We start from the raw sequence: 15,683 nt of genomic DNA, 5'->3' as shown, positions 1-15,683 counted from the left end.
TTAAACTATTTTCAAACTATGTTTAAACATCTTTTCTTATAAAAATATATCTACATAAATATATTTATATAAGTAAGACTTGAAGGACATAGGACCGATAGCGTGCCCTACTTCCTGTTCTTGTTTGATGTAGCCTTAGGGTATCTGTTATCCGTCCGATCGTCGTTGATTTCTTAGTTATATATCACATATATTGGTGTTAGATATGAAAGTCTTCATCTATTTCAATACCTTTGTTATACAAAGGCCGGAAATCACACACTCTAATTAACTATTATAGGTATAGTTAAGACTACTGCTCGTTACCTCTACTACTACTATACCCACTATAACGGCTATTATTACGAGTTAATACTCGTATGAGCGAACACTCTATGAACTATACAAAAGACTACTATACTATAATACAAGAGAATACGCTAATCCAGAGTATAACACACTATCTCTCTATAAGACACCCTACCGCGCTTATATCATGTGACCAGGGCTTTCCGGAAGGGAGGCAACACTACACATATAGATCTATACAGAGCAGACACTACTACATCCCGACTGTTAACTACAGTCCGAGCCGACTAGGCCCAGGGGTGGCACTACTTCACTACACTACGTGTGACCGGGAAGGTCACCGGGTCCTCTACTACTTTACAATTGGTCACATGAAGGGTTACACCTATATTCAAATTAATACACTAAGACTAAAGTCTAAGCTAACATCCTGAAGGAAGTACGTATATATTACTAATGGAAGTTTGCACCACTACTACTGTCAACAGGCATAACTTTTCTTCATCTATGTTATTCACATGCGATTTATTACCATACTTTTGCAACTGAAGGTTTTCAATGATAATACTTACACACAACTCAAAGGATTTAACTTACATTGTACTTTTCTAGAAAATATAGGATTTTCTAGGGATTTCTACTACTTATAAACATAAATTTCAGTTTTTATACTATAAGTTTGTAAACACTTTTATACAACAACGACACTAAATTCTTATGAACTCACCAGCTTTATGCTGATACTCGTTTTCAAAATAACTTGTATCCTCAGGTCAAAGATAGACAGGTACAGGTGCATCATTTTGGAGAAGATGGAGCATACAAGACCCATCTCTTATTTTTGATATATTTTTGGTGTCTATTGAAACTTTATAGAACACACTTGTAATTAAACTCGCTATGTAAATGAAATGGTTGTTGTCTCTTGTTTTTACTATTATGCAATTGTTATGATACTGTACATGACGTCCTCCTCCCCGGAACGTATTCCGCCGTTATCGGTTTTGGGGTGTGACAAGTGGTGACTAGATTGGAAATTCCATTAATGTCAAAATTAAGTGATGAAATTTTGGAGATGAGGTATAGTGGAATGCAAGTTTATGCTATTGAAAAGCATCATACCTCTTGTCTGCTTTTATGAGTGATAAAAAATACCACTTTTTCACTTGTTTTTTCTTGTATTATATTCATGCTGTGAGAAAACAAATTAATATATCTTGTCATTTCTGTTTTAACGACTATAATTATATAAATGTAGTTTTTAAAATCAAAATGGACAACACAGACATATGATTTCTTGCTAAGACTTTAATAGTGACTATTGGTATTACTATGTTATAAAAATAAGTTTGTGATATTTACTAATGCTGTGTTATGTTAATTATCAGTATTAATAACATGGATTAAATGAAAATATAAGAATTTAAATTATGAATAATGTAAATAAAATTTTGAACAGTATAAATTAAATTGTGAATGAATGTCTTACAAATATATTAACTAGTGAATAATATATATATATATATATATATATATATATATATATGATTTGTGAAATTTTTTGTATATGTTTTTTTCTTTAAATATGACTTATGAATGTCTGAATATGTTGTATCGTATTTTTTTTTTTTTTGTGAATAGTGTAAACTAAATTATAAATAATATAAATAAACCAAATGTATTATACCGTGAATACTATAAATTTGATCTATGATTTTTTATATAAGTTGTTTTTTGTTAAAATATAAGATGAATATTTGAATGTTGTATAATTTTTTTTTTTGTTTTAAGTTGTTTTTTTTGTTAAAAACTGACAAACAAATATATAAATGTGTTGTATAAATTTTTATGTGAATGTTTAAAGTTTTATGTTATATAAATATATATGAATTTAAATATATTCATAATTTTTTGATTTAATTGTTGAATGGGTGTATGGATTTTTCTACATACCAGCTATCAACTATAACTGTCAATGTTGTCTTATCGCTTTGGTGAAACACTGACAACTTGCCTCCATCCATTCTTTTCTAGTATTTGATGAAACACCACCATATATGCATCAGGTATGTTGATTTTTGTTATGATTGTTTTCTTTTATACTAATATGTGAATTTAATGTTTTAATCTCTTATTTTTGTTTATTTGATGTTTGCTTCTGAAATCTAAGATAATTTACGTATGTATTAAAATGTGAATAAGCTAATTAATACACTAAAATATGAGATTATACTTATAAATTAGGTATGAATGTATTGTATTAAACTGTGAATTTTATGTATTAATGTAAAAATTGTATTCACAACTTAATATAATAAATTCACAATTTAATACACAGAAGTGCCTCAAGATATGAATGTATAAATTTAGTTTTAAGTTGAGAATGTGGCTATGAATATATAATTTTTTGTTTATTAAACTGTGAATTTTTGGTATTAAATCGTGAATTGCATGTATTAAGTTGTGAACTGAATGTATTAAGCTGTGACTTTTTTTATGAAATTTTTGTTTGCTTCTAAAATATGAGAAGAAAGAATCGTTATTATTATATATGATTTTCTCGAATTTTAAATAAATTATATAAAGTTTAAACTGTAAATATTTTGTAAATTAAACTTTGAAAGAAACACTAGCCTCCATATCTAAAGATATAAATATAAGTTAAGTTAAGAATATAATATTTATGTGTATTAATTTGTAAATTTATTGTATTAAGTTGTGAATAGATTGTATTAAGCTGTGGTTTTCTATTTTAACAGTGATTCGGCTATATTAAACTCTAAAATTTATGTTTAAACTATGAATTTACTATATTAAATTGGGAATTTTGTATATTAAATTGTGAAATTGTTGTATTAAGTCGTAAATTTTTTGTATTAACCGGTGAATTGACTGTATTAAGAGTTTTAAGGTGATAATATGGCAGTGAAATTATACTTTTTGTGTATTAAACTATGAAACTATCGTATTAACATGTGAACTTTGTGTATTAAGCTGTGAATTTTGTGTTTTAAATTGTAAATTAACTATATGGTTGCAAATTAGTTTTTCCCCATCATTGTTGATCGCACCATACCAGATCAACATAGATCAGATCTGATCTGACATTTAGATGTGATTCCATAAAGCTTTTTGTTTTCTAACAAGCTTCCTCACTGCAGATCGTCTGAAAAGCCACCAAATGTCATCAACCTCTTAGATATGAAGCCAAAGACGCACCAGTTTCTCAGATGTTTTCGGATCTGGGTGTGCTTGGTGCATTTTCAGATAAGTTATCCTCTTTTATGATTCACGTATATATTTTTAATTTGATGTTTTCTTATTAAGTGTGAGATAATTTATGTATGTGTTAAAATATAAATGAGTTGTTTATACACTGAAATATAAGATTATACTTATAAATAAGTTGTGAATGTATTGTATTAAACTGTGAATTTGTTTTGTTAAGCTGTAAATTTATTCACAGCTCAATATAATAAATTCACAATTTAATAGATAAAAATGTCTCTAGATATGAACGTATATTTGTTATTATTAAATTAAAAAATGTAGTTGTCCATATATATAAATTTTATGTATTAAACTATGAATTATTGTATTAACCTGTGAATTTGATGTATTAAACTGTAAAATGATTATATTAAGTTGTGAATTGGTTATATTAAGATTATCATTTTTTATGAATTTTCTTTTTGCTTCTAAAATATGAGAAGAAACAATCATTACACACATATGATTTTCTCTAATTTTAAATAAATTATATAAAATTTAAATTGTTAATATTATGTAAATTAAACTTTGAAAAAACACGAATCTCTAGATCTAAATATATAAATGTATGTTTTAAGTTAAGAATATGACATTTTTATGTATTAAATTGTTAATTTTTATACTTTAAAGTTATTTTATATATTAAACGATAATTGACTATATTAAGTTGTGAATTGACTGCATGTTGTTGTGATTTTTTTTTATAATTTTTGTATTAAGATATGACTAGTTTATGTAAAAGATCTGCATTAATTTCTTGTAAATATATTTATTTTTTATCTTGTATAAGTATGTAAGAATACCTTAGTTTTTATAATGATTTTGCATTAACTTCAAAATAGGTGAATTAATGAATGTAGTATTTAACATGTCATTTCCTGACTTTATACAGATCTCATTTTGGAAGAAAGAATTGCTGCAATGTTGGCACAGGTGGTTAGTGGCGGCGTGTGGTGGTGGTAAAGTTTGGGTTTGACTTCTCTGAATTTGAGAATTAGTGTACACTAAGTTCTATTAACTTGTGAATTTTGTGTATTAAACTATAAATGGATTGTATAAAATTGTATTTTATATAAGTTTTGTGTTAAAATAAGAATGAATGCATCCATGAAAATATTAAACAAAAAAATTACGATTTTGCCATTTTCTTACAAGAAAGACAACAATCAGGATTTTAACATACTTGATAATATTCACTATATATATTCACTTATTAAATGAGGGTTCTTAGGGTTCTTAATCTTTTGTGGTTCTCATTTGAACCACTCCCTATATATATATATATATATATATATATATATATATATATATATATATATATATATATATATAGAGAGAGAGAGAGAGAGAGAGGTAAGTTCAATTGAAAAAAAAAATTAAAAGGTTGAGAATAAGGAATCATTCTCAGCCAATCATTTTTATATATGTAAAACACATTTAGATTAAGTCATTAAGGATATGATGTTCTTCTGAATTGTTCATCTATTCTTCATCTACACCATGTATTATTCATTCATCTGGATCGTTCTTATGTTCTTCATCAACATCATATGTTCTCCATCAACATGATATGCTCTTCATCACTGTCATCTGTTCTTCATAAAAACATCATCAACGTCACTTGTTCATCATAAAAAAACATCGACACTTCATAAATTCATCAATTCTTCATTAAAAATCTTCGTTATTTCATCAAAATATTTTGATTCATCATCAAAAACATTTATTCGTACTATTAAGTGTAAGACATGATTTAATCTTGTCCAATTCTGTTGATGTCAAGCAAAATCGTTAAACATAATCCATATTTATCGATGTCACATCATTTATCGATCACCAGTCATCGAAACTTCACCAATCGAACATTCACCAATATCAAACAACATATAGCAATCGAAAGTGCATCAAAATAACCATATATTTGAAGAATTTTTTAAAAATCGCTTTTCAAACTTGAAAAAACTTCGTTTTTTATACATTTTTTCAAATTTTTTAATCTAAACCTACTCATTATTGATCGATTTTGATAGGATTTGATTTGTATTGTAATTATTGGCTTTAATTGTTAATTTTTTTACCATAATTATATAAGTTAATTTATTTGTGCGCAAACTATTCAATAAAATGCATAAACTAAATATATCACATAATATTCACAAGTGAATATGTCTTTACATGAGAATCAATGTATGTCTTTAAAAAACACAGAGCAACTATGTAATTCATATGCAAATATCATATAAAAATTATTTTCACATGCGAATAAATGTAATATTCAGAAATGAATGCAGGTAATATTCATAAATTATAATGTATTTTTTCGAGAAAAAAAAATAAATCGTTTTGAGGTTCTAAGCAAGTTTGTAATTCATATGTGAATCATATAAGAATTATATCCACATGTGAACATATGTAATATTCACAAATGAATATATTTGTAATAATCAAATGTGAATATATATGTATTATTCACAAATGTATAAAATTATCAATAAAATCGAGAACTACAAAATATATAAAATTAAAGATGAAAAAGTATTTGATAAGAATATATATTTATTCACATACAACTAATCTTTTAGGTTAATAAATAATCATATAGGCAAAAAATTTTATAAATGTTATATTCATTTGTGAATAAATGATAACTTTTTTTCGGAAAATTATAAAAATAGAAAAACGTTATTTTGAGGCCCGAAACAGTCTCGAATGGCCAAAAAACACCGTACGTCACGGCGAAGCTTTGAGTTTTGTAAATCGTATCATTTTCCATCAAATATGTGAATTTCATCCAAATCTGAGACTAAACTTCATTTCGACAATTTTTTTTGATAATGTCACTAAATTTTCATTCCTACTAGTGATGACATCGTTATGACATGTTATTTATTCATATATGAATAAAGTTTAGAATCATTACAACATATTTACTGATGATGTTACTAACTTCAATCCCATTAGTAAAAATATAATTATAATCTGATATTTTTATTTATGTGAATAATCTATACATGTTGATTTATTTATTTGTGCATTACACTATAAGAATTAGTTTGTGAATAGTTTTTTGTATATTGTTATTTTACATGTAAATTCAACATTATACTAAGACAAATAACATTGTATTAGTTAATGAATATCATTCACATTTGAATTTAACACGATTAAAATGAAGAATATATTAAATTGTATAACATTTACACATGAATATAATATTGTCTTCGTCAATAATATCTTCTCAATTACGTCAACCAATCGTCAACCACTGGGATATGAACTAACCATTGATTGAAATGTTATTCATTTAATGAGTTATAACCAATTAACCATACCTGAAAAAACATGTGAATACACATCAAAAATGTTAAAAATATATTGTTAGTTCATAATAATAGCAATTTATACAATATATTCACATATGAATATTATATAGTATATATACTTGTGCATATGATACAATATATTCATATTTAAATATTAGATGATACATTTACTTGTGAATATTTAATGGTATATTCACTTATCAATATTATATGGTATCTTCATATCTGAATATTACATAATATTACATGCTATATCACATGTGAATATTACATAGTATATTCACTTGTAAATATTAGATGATATATTCACTTATGAATATTAGATGGTATATTCATATGTGAATATTACACAGTATATTCACATATGAATATTACAAGGTGTATTCACAAATACATATAATTTTTATATGTTATTCACATATGAATAACATACAGACTTGCATATTTGTTTTGTGTTTTAATAATCATATATTGATTCAGGTACGAAAACATATTCATATGTGAATATAACGTTGTAAATATAGTTTATGCATTTCATCAAACAGTTGGAGTGCATGCAAGTTAGCCTTTTCAAAAATGCTAAAAACATGATACTTTGACTATTTAAAACTTACAAAATAGTAGATTGATAGATAATTATATGAAATTTTTCAAAAAAATGATTTGATGTTTTTCTAAACATAATTTCGAAGTTTCGTTTGATGATCAATGTTGAATAAATGATATGAAGTGGAACCGTTGTTGATTATCGATGATGCTGATCTAATGATGTTGGAAGTATAATTAATCGTAGATGTTAAAGATATGCTCGTATTCAAACAGAATTGAAGGTTGGATTGAAAGAACCAAAAATGAATTTTTGTTGTCTACTGTTGAATGGTGTTGATAAACGTGTTATTGACGACGATCGATTAATGATTAACACTGGATGATGTTGATCAAGGATTTAATTGAAAGAATATGGATAACCGTTGAAGGTTGGAGAAGAAATTTGGATGATGAACGATCGATTAGTAATAAATTTGAACCGTTATCTAATAATCCACAGTTACGTTTCTGTGATTGAAGGATATTATATCATACCACAAATTTGCCACCGTGTATTTTATATTAAGATGCTAATGAAATGATTGACTGAGAATGATTCCCCCATTCTCAACATTTTTTTCTCAATTGAACCCTCTTATATATATATATATATATATATATATATATATATATATATATATATATATATATATATATATATATATATATATATAGGAATAAATTCATTTCAGACTAATGATATTTTGTGAGACAGGGGGGACTTGATCTTAGCCTTTGATTAAAACTGATCTTGTGGTTCATAAAAAAACATGATTAAAACTAATGAATCTAACTGATTAGTTAATTAGGGGTAGATTAGTCATTAAGTTAAATTTAAGATCACCAGATCTGATACATACATATTAGCTTCATCTTCACGTCATCAAGAAAACATCTAGTTTGATTCTTCAACCAAGATCCTCGCTCGGATGAATTAATTTTCAATTCACATTAATCGACTTCTATGTCCTTAAATCGTAATTCTTTCAACCGATCATCAATTTGAGATCGACATTCAATGATCGAACAATGATCATATCCTATCTAAATCATTACTTTTATTTGAGATCGTTACTATGTTTAATGTTATATCAATTGGAGGCTTTGATTTCAGATTGACATTCAGATATATTATCAATTAGAGGCTTTGATTTTAGCCATTGGTAATCAGTTTCAACATTAGTTTGTTTTTTCTGCGCATTCGAGCACATAATATGTAAGGAGTAGCAAGCAATAACACCGAATCTTCAAGTCATTATGTTTTCTTTCTATAAAATTAATGAGGTATGTGCAAAACAATTATTGTTCTTGAGAAAATTCTCTTAAACTATATATGCATTCTACATGTTTGATGAAAGTCCCGAATGAATAACGAGTCTGATGTATCACTCCCTCATTCCCACAATATAAGCCCTCTTTAAGAATATGTGTATACATCCAGAATATGAGTCACAATTGGTGGAAAATGAAATAATGTTTATTACACTTATTAGCTTCAACATAGTTTTGTTTAAATCTAGTTTTTTTCAAACCTAAAGGTTGGAGATGGATCTTTAGCATAAGTTAGTTTAAATAAGGATATCATTATATATTTTTATTATTAGAATAATAGTATGCTTATGTTTTATGTTAAGTATCATGATGTATGTTTTAGGCATGTTTGCAAGATTTATGTTAACATCATAGGTAAATGCATGACCATGTTGATTCTTGGATCTTATAACATTAATTATCATTGGTTTTTTATTTTGACTATTTTAGTGAATGGTTCATCCAGTCATAGTCCTTCTCGATTGCATGTTAAGTAAAAGATGTATTGGTTAGTTTTGCATGAAGTAGAAGATATTCACATAAGTCATAATCCTCCTTGTCACTTGCTTTTTTACTTTATTCATTAAAACCTTGACTGAAACTATAATTTTGACATTATACCATATGTTAAATATATCATTAACAGTACCAACCATAAGTAGAATATTATACTACAAACTAAAACATTACACCATAAACTAGAATTTTGGACTTTGTTCTAATAATTATTGACATGATTACTGTGTTTGATGTTATACATTTGTCTTTTATCTAAGTTTCCATAGAAACCAACTCTTTAATACAATAACATGGTTTTGTTTAAAAAAAATTCAAACACAAAAGGTTAGAGATGTTTTTTAGCATAAATTAGTTTAAATCTAGATAACACTACATATTTTTATAATTAGATCAATAGCATGTTTACTGTTTTATGTTAAGCATTGGTAATTCAGATGTTGGATTAGGTGTCTAAGCCCATAACTATTATTGGTATGTATTCGACCCGAGAGTAGCATGGTCCATTTGGGTTGCATATCATCAGGACAATTTGTTAGGATGGACTTTTGAGAGAATAAGTTATATATGATTTATTAATATATTATAAGTTCTAATATATTAATATGAAATCATATGTTTTAATTAGTATTGACCAAGAATTAATTTGGAATTAATTTAGTGATCAAAAGAGACTAATTAAAACTATGGGAACTAATTATGGTAATTAGTTATATTTATATGTGTTGGGCTTATGATCCATGTTGGACCAAGTTTATGTATGGATACATAAAGAGTTGGGCCACATGAACCATGGATGATAAAACCCATGGGTATGGGTTTGGGTTATACCCATGACTCTTAGAATTCAACACATATAAATACATATATTATAACCTAAAACCGACACCCCTAGTGTGTGTGTGCATGTTCTTGGAGTTCATGAAGGTTTTAGAGTGCATGGAGATTCTCTCTCAAGTCCTACCTTTGTCCTTGATGTGTTGTGACTTCATTTGAGGCTTCCACACTATTGGGGCTAAGTTGTTAAGGCCAAATACATCAAGACCTCCAGCCACACAAAAAGGTATGTTACACTATCTAGTATTTCATGAGTTTATATGACAATTGCATGCTAGCTATAGGCTCAATACCTTGGAAACCATTTGCATGTACAATTAGTGAAAAGATAGATCCAAGGTATTTAGGGTTGTATGTGCACCATAGGATGTTGTATTATACTAAAACCCAACAGTGGCATTAGAGCCAAGGCTTGTTTTCATGTTATACTTGCTGAAATGGCTGAAAAATCGAAAATTTTGGCTGTCTGGGCACTGGACTCTTCGAGTCCACTGATGGACTCGACGATTCCATGAAGAAATTCATCCAACTCGTCGAGTTGGTTCATGCACTCGACAAGTTGGACCCCCTGACATCATATTTTCGACTTTTAAGGCTGGAATTGGACTAGAAACATTACCCTAAGCTGTTTTGGTCTTGTAAACCTGTTTTTGATGTGGTAACATTCATGCTAAACCAATTTCCATGATAATTGTCAATAGAGTCATGTTTTGTATTAGTTTAATGGTTAGGATAATTTCATGAAAATTGTTTGACTTGAATTATCTTGTTCTTATGAGTTAGTTTAGATTAATAGAAAAGTTATGTGATAATTTGTTTTCAATCCGTATTAATCTTAAAGTTGCTCATGAAATGTGTTTTTTTGTAACTTGTCCTCATGTTATATGAAAATTCACATTTATGATTTTTAAAACTCATAAGATTTCCATAAGTTAGGAAAAATGAAGAGTCTTATTTTCTTTAATGATTTTAAAGTCTTCCATAACTTGTCCTCAAGTTATGGAACTTGAAGAGTTTATCCATTAAACTACTTTAAATTCATAGGTTATGAAAATGAAGAGTTTTTTTATTAAATGTTTTTAAAGTCTTCTATAACTTGTCCTCAAGTTATGGAACTTGAAGGGTTTTTTTTATTAAAACTACTTTAAATTCATAAGTTATGGAATTGCAAAGTTTTGAATTGTTCAAAAACTTGCCCTCAAGTTTTGGAATTTGTAAAGTTTCCCCCCATGAATACTTTAGTTCCAAGTTAAACCCTTAGAATTTTAATATTTTAAAATTCAACCCTTATACTATTATAATATTATAGGTTTAATATTTATATATATGTATAAGAGTAAAAGTCAGTCTTACCATTAGCATGCCTCATTCACGAAGCCGATCTATAAGGGGGTATAAGGTTATTGCCTATAAAATGGCAGTTTAATGGGTGTACACTCTCACCTACCACTTCCTTGACTGGTGGAGGGTCGTTAGCTGAACGGGTAGGACAAGGACTATAATTCTCCCTTCATTAAAAGTATTAATGATAAATACTAAGTAACTAAACCTTTTATAAATACCCAATCTTAGTTACTTAGGAAAATATGAATTTGGTGCTAACCCATGAAATTCACACTTTGTACCTTACGAAGTCGTTGGTGGAGCGTGTGTAGGTAACCGACACACTAACTTGGACTAGTAAGGATAACAAAGGGTGACTTAATGTTTGTCATAGATCGATGGAGCGCGTGTGGGTAACCGGCACATCGATTAGGTGATAATATTAAGGGTACCAAGTGAATTTGCATGGTTATTCACACCTTGTTTTGTGATCCTCGGCATCCCAGTCATAAATTTTGAGAGGGCACAATCGAGATTGAAACATGCCATTGAAAAGTTCAATGAATCTCAAAAGATCTAGGAGTTTCAAATCTAATTAAAACCTAATAAATTATTTCGTTTTTCATGGTGGAAATTGGTGAATTGTCATTTGCCTACCTTCAAATATCTTATAGCTTGGATTACGGCATCCCTCTTCCAAGTTATAAAATATTGTGTTGGGTCCTAGCCTTAATATTTCATATTGGGTGTTATATTAAGGACTTAAAAATCAACTAACTTGAATATATCCCATTGTAGATGTCTAGTTTAGACATCTATGATCTTCCCAAATCTCTTGGAATTTCACTTCCTCTATCCCCTCCAATTATTCTCCCTAACCCACAAGTTCAAGGTCACTCAAGCCCAATTGGCAAGCAAGATCTATGTGTGATCACATTTTGGAGATGAAGTCACATATTGACAAGTCGGGAGAGTTGGGTGTCAAAGTCTTGAGAAAGTTGGATGTTCAATCACTTTCTAAGTCACATAGTGAGTTCCTTTGGGACTACTATGAAACAGACTATGACATGACCCTTTATGATTTTGTCTATTTGCTTGGTGCTGCTGAATCAGAAATGATTTGAGGACTAGTAAAGCAAATTTGATTAGAGAATCAACTTCCCAAACCTTCTATTGCCAAAGGAAGGGGCATTGGTTGCGAAGCTGCCTAATTTACTTGAACAATCATAAGGTTGGTAAAGTCAAAGAGTTTGACTCTACTTCGGGTAAAGTGCACTATCTAACTCTATTAAGTTCCTATTTTATATTCTTATACATGATGTGACCAGATCACATTTTGATGTTTTGTAGAATTGAAGAGAGTAAGCTTAAAGGAAGTATATGTTGATTCGGATCGCGAAGATGGATTTAGATCGCATGGTTCGGTGATCAGAATTTTGAGTTGTTGCTTAAGAGTTATGATATATTGATTACGAACAGATAACAACAAGTTTTTCATATGCATTTGCATTGTAAGGATAAGTTTTTCCGCAAGTTTTAAATAAAAAATAAGGTTTTATTTTATTTATTTTAAATATCCTTATAGTGGGATTTGTGAAAAATGGTTGTTTATATGATTCCATTGATAGTAATATTGGAAAATGGATTTGATTCTTTCAGTTGTGGTAGTGTCATAATTTACCAAATAAGGAAATATTCTCATCACCCAAGTTTCAATTGGACCGAAACTTCGAATCATACAAGTTGTATGATGAATGAGAATTTTCATCTTTGGAAAATTAAGTCAAGTGAAAGGACTAAGGGATTGAGTACACACTCGTGTGCACTAGTCAAGTCCACCACAAAGATCGATAAGACTATTCGTCATGATTTACTAAAGTTTAGTAAATATGGTTATACTTACAAGTTTAAGTATAATTCTGAAACATTGGAAAATATTCGATGTATGGCAGAATGAATGAGAATAATCAAATTAGGCAGAAATATAAAAGTTTCTCAAATCTGAAAAGATGGGAGAGTACTTTAGTATCATGTTTTGTGATCATCTTAATGATTAAGAAACCATATCACAATTCGTCCTCTAAGGACATCTTGGTGCATTCTTATGGCTAAGAAGAGGAGACATGAATTGTTGGAATGGTTAAATCAAGATGATGAGTCGTACTTCGTTCCAAAAACAAAGTCTTAGAGTCATACTCCAAGATTATAACTTGAGTGACATATCTTGAAGCAAGTTTATTAACACTAGTCAAATGTAAGAGTAAAATATTTTCTACTCTTGTACATTTGAAATTGGTAAGTTCTAATGTTTTGGATAAAACAGAGATCAACTTAGGCCAATTGCGTGAAGTGATAAGAATCTGCACTATCCCTTGAATATTTGTTTTGTCAAGCAATGTGTCACACCCCAACACCGGAACGGCGGAAACGTTCTGGGGTGGATGACGTCATGTCAAGTATCACAACACATGCATTATAGTAATCAAAGTACAACAAAACATTGCATTAATAGTAATAATTTTACATGGTTTACATTACAAAGTATTAAGTAATGCAGGCAAATATATATAAAGTACAGCAAGGTACTAAGTCATCTTCATCCACAGCTCCGGGGGTGTACCTGTCTAATTGTTGACCTGAGAATACAAGTTATTTGAAAAGCGAGTATCAGCATTTTTACAAATGCTGGTGAGTTCATAAGTATTTAGTTACATGTCATTCAAATAGCTTTATAAAGTAATAGTTTAAGTGTTTACAGTGCATTAGAGTTTTTTTCCAGAAAATCCTATATTTTCTTTAATAAAACCAGCCTTCTACCAAGATTGGTCAGTGTTATGTGGTAAAAAGTCATTTTCCCTAAATTGTTATCATTATCAAAATACTGAATTTGATTATTGAGGAAAGCAAACGACATCAGGGAATAACATATGCCTCGGCAGTGAGGACTGCTGACTAAGGCAAGGAATCATAGACTCCAGGAGAGTATCGAACAAACGACACGCCTGGTTCAGTCTAACTAGTAGAGACTCAGACCCCAGAAGGTACCAAATGAAAGGTACAGTTGGTAAGGTCTAAAACAGTGAAAAACAGAGCCCAGACAGTATCAAATGAAAGATACGTCTTGTAAGGTCAAAACAGAGAAAAACAGACCCCAGACAGTATCAAATGAAAGATACGTCTTGTAAGGTCAAAATAGTGTGACTCTAAAAATGAATTTCCAGCATACAGTGTAAATTGCCGGTGAGATACCGTTACCTTAAAGCCAATGAATTATAAGGTAACCCGGGATACTCGTAACCGTACTGACTAGAGTACCAGACGCCCTACAAGCGTCCGAAATATGACATTTGTCACCCGTTGACTTGGTAGGCCAGGACTGTAGCTAGCAGTCTGGGTGCGGGGTTGTCAATCTCGTATAGATCTATACACACAATGTCTGCTCTCCCTACAGGAGATTCTGGTTACCATCTAGACAACGGAGAAGGTCGTGTCCTGAAGATGCATCCCAAATAGTGGGTAGAGAATTCCAAATAGTGGGTAGTGGGTAAGTGCTGAACTAGAGGTAGAGACTTCCAAATAGTGGGTAGTGTGTTTCTAATGTAAGTGTAGACTAGAGGTAGAGACTCTTAACTGAACTGACTAGAAAATTCCTGTATGTCCATTCTCATATACATAATATATAACCAATGAATCAAACGACCTTTGAACGGCCATCCGATCCCACCAGACCACATCTCAACGAAGAAAAGGAAATAGGGCGGACGAGCCTTCCTAAGTCTTTCAATCATTAGTTATATGTACCTATATAAGCACAGACATACATCTAACTACGACTGAGTGTGTATCAAGTAGAAATGATTCTTGTGAAGTAGGAGTGTCTAACAAGTAAAGTAGGAGCGGTCGCAAGTGAAGTAGGAGTGTCGAACAAGTATAAGCATATCACGAAGTAGAGACGACAATAAGTGAAGTAAGAGCGTCTATCAGTTATAAGCGATTACAAGTATAAGTGAAATAGAGACAATAACAGGTATAAGCGCTTCAAGAAGTGAAAGTGTTACCAAGTAGGAGTATAAAATAAGTATAAGCGAAGCAGCAGTAACTAACAAGTAAAAGTATACAACGTGAAATGGAACTTTGGTGAAAACCTTGGAAAAACCTTTATACTCAGTAAAACTCGCATTTGGTATTCTTTGGTAAAATAAGTGTGAAAACCTTTAGAAATCTTTG

This window comes from Lactuca sativa, chromosome 5 (genome assembly GCF_002870075.4).
Source record: "Lactuca sativa cultivar Salinas chromosome 5, Lsat_Salinas_v11, whole genome shotgun sequence".
Taxonomy (NCBI): domain Eukaryota; kingdom Viridiplantae; phylum Streptophyta; class Magnoliopsida; order Asterales; family Asteraceae; genus Lactuca; species Lactuca sativa.
Note: the sequence above shows the minus strand (reverse complement) of the source record.